We start from the raw sequence: 3,252 nt of genomic DNA on the forward strand, positions 1-3,252 counted from the left end.
AAACCAGAGGTATGAGAACTATTAACAGTAAATGGGCCTTACTGATTGTAAACTTAGGACACCAATGCCAGGAGAGGAACTAATAGAGAAAAAGAGTAGTAGTGTGGGAAATAGTTCCAACAAAAACCACTAGTATGCAAAAGCCCCAGTGAGGAAACATACTAGAGAATGTTTGTGGAGGATCATTCTGGAAATGTAGGTTATCAATGTTCCTGTTACAATACACCAAAGCACTAAAACATACACACACACACAACCAGAAAGTCACATGATTGTAGTTACTTTTTGTAATCTATCTTAAAAAAAATTTCTAATGTCAGCAACTTGTGAGAACACTTCTGTACTCTTAAGGGGTATTAACCAGCTAAATAGAAAGATTCATTGTAAGAAATATTTAACAATGAAAGAAGCTGTAAAACTAGAACAAAATTGAAGAAGACTAAAAAATAGCTAAAAACAATTGAACTGTTAGCTCTTCCTGCCCAATCCCCCAATCCCACTTATACACTCACCTAAGAAATTGGCATCTCAAGACAGAATTGGTTTAAATTCCAAATGACTAAATTACTTTCTGAGTTTCTTATTTCTATCATTCTCATTAATAGCTTTAGCATAATTGCTAGTGTCCTTGAATTTTTTTATAGGAATCCAAATTATTGATGTTGGTTCTTAGAAAATCCAAAGCACGATGCTTAAATTATTGATGATTTGGGGTAAATTATACCATGTCAATGAGTAATTTAAAGCCTTAAGAAAGACCTGTAATACAGACAAGTCTATCTTCTTTCTGCTTTTGTTATGTAGATTGCTATAAAGTGTAAGAGTACAGTTATTAGGAGAAAGTGGAAGAGTATACTACAAAATTTGGCTTGCAGAGCACCCTGCGCACCTGCTCCTCTGTCCTTGCATCTGCATGCCTGCTGCTCACACCCTGCTGCCGCCGCCATGAAGAAGATCGTGCACCTGCAGGCTGGGAGGTGATCAGCAATGAGCATGGCATCGACCCCACTAGCACCTACCAGAGGGACAGTGACCTGCAGCTAGAGTGCATCGATGTGTACTACAACGAGGCCACCAATGGCAAGTGCATGCCCCGCGCCATGCTCGTGGACCTGGAGCCTGGCACCATGGACACGGTGCACTCCAAGCCCTTTGAACAGATCTTCAGGCCGGACAACTTCACCTTTGGTCAGAGCAGGGCCGGGAACAACTGGGTCATGGGCCACTACACAGAGGGCATAGAGCTGGTCGACTCAATGCTGGACATCGTGAGGAAGGAGGCTGAGAGCTGTGACTGCCTCCAGGGCTTCCAGCTGACCCACTCCCGGGTGAGGGGGCTGGGTCTGGGATGGGTACCCTCCTCATTAGCAAGATTCAGGAGGAGTACCCGGACAGGATCATGAACATCTTCAGCATGGTGCGCTTCCCCAAGGTGTCAGACATGGTGGTCGAGCCCTACAATGCCACCCTCTCAGTTCACCAACTGGTGGAAAATGCAGACGAGACCTACTGCATTGACAACGAGGCGCTCTATGACATTTGCTTCCATACCCTCAAGCTGACCATGCCCACCTACTGTGACCTGAAGCACCTAGTGTCTGCCACCATGAGTGGGGTCACCACCTGCCTGTGCTTCCCCAGCCAGCTCAAAGACAACCTGCGCAAGCTGGCTGTGAACATGGTGCTCTTTCCCCACCTGCACTTTTTCATGCCCAGCTTCGCCCCGCTGACCAGCTGGGGCAGCCAGCAGTACTGGGCCCTGATGGTGCCTGAGCTCACCCAGCAGATGTTTGATGCCAAGAACATGATGGCCGCCCGCGACCTGCACCACGGCCACTACCTGATGGTGGCCACCATGTTCCAGGGCCGCATGTCCATGAAGGAGGTGGACAAGCAGATGCTCAACGTTCAGAACAAGAACAGCAAATACTTTGTGGAGTGGATCCCCAACAATGTGAAGGCAGCCATCTCTGACATCCACCCTGGGGACTGAAGATGTTCGCCACCTTCATCGGCAACAGCACAGCCATCCAGGAGCTGTTCAAGTGTATCTCAGAGCAGTTCATGCCCACGTCCCAGTGCAAAGCCTTCCTGCACTGGTACACGGGCGAGGGTATGGACGAGATGGAGTTCACTGAGGCCGAGAGCAACATGAATGACCTGGTCCAAGTACCAGCAGTACCAGGACACCATGGTCAAGGAGGAGGGTGAGTTTGAGGAGGAGGTCGAGGAGGAGGTGGCCTAAGGCATGCGACCAGTAATGTGGAGCAGTGTGAACTTTTATTCACTCAGACTGTCCAGCCACATCTCATTGTGTGCACTTGCTGTCCTGTCTTCACATCACATGCTGTACAGACACCATTAAAGTATTTTCATAGTGAAAAAAGAAATTCTTGGAACTTGGCGGCCGCTGCGACAGAATGTAAAACTGACTTTTCTTCTAAATATAAGAAAAGTATCAAATATGGAAAAGTGTCACACCGCCCATGCCTGAGGTGATACACGACTTCAGACCTTGAAGCCCCTGTGGTCAAGATCTGCTGAGGTCACTGCAGCCACTACTGCCACTGAGATGTCCTACCAGGCCATGGGTCGCCTCCCCAGTGCCTTGAGACAACAGCTCCCTCCCCTCAGGGGCGAGCAGCTGAGATAAAGACCATCTGGAGGGGTGAGATAGCACCACCTGCTGGCGATTCAAGGGAGTAAACCTACGACCCCACTGCACGGACAGATTCCAAGGCAGTGGGAAGTGGGTTTCAGATTATTCATACTCCTGTCGGCAGATACCATGACCTGCAGATAGATTTTGAATCACAGCTCCCCCCTTAAGTAAATCTCAAAACTGCAAAAAGGACCACTCCCAACCTACAGTGCAACTCCAGAATTGAACAAAGTAAGAGGACATACATAAAGAAGAATAGGAGATTGAACAAATAGAAGTAAAAGCAACACCGTTATCCCTGAATAACAGAATTAAAGAAGACAGTGACAAGGAGGGAAGGGAAAAGTAGGGAGGGAAAAAACTGCACAAATAAAGAAAACGAAAAGAAGAATATAGGTCTCACACAGACCCCCGACAATGAAGAGCCCCCAGAATGACTGGTCACATGAAACAAGCCCAGACATCAAGACATTAATAGAGAGAATAAAAAGATTGAGGAGAGACAAGAGGAAAATAGGAAGGAGCTGATGTCAGAAATAACAGCAGTAAAGAATACTGTGATGGAAATGAATAACAAACTAATAAGCATG

The 3,252-nt window shown here is 47.0% G+C and overlaps 1 pseudogene; it reads left to right on the forward strand.

Annotated features, from left to right (window-relative positions):
- Positions 1 to 971: 971 nt before the first annotated feature.
- Positions 972 to 2,245, forward strand: LOC103265326 (annotated as a pseudogene).
- The last annotated feature ends 1,007 nt before the right edge of the window (positions 2,246 to 3,252 follow it).

This window comes from Carlito syrichta, unplaced genomic scaffold, assembly GCF_000164805.1.
Source record: "Carlito syrichta isolate Samal-C Ts95f unplaced genomic scaffold, Tarsius_syrichta-2.0.1 Scaffold306425, whole genome shotgun sequence".
NCBI lineage: Eukaryota > Metazoa > Chordata > Mammalia > Primates > Tarsiidae > Carlito > Carlito syrichta.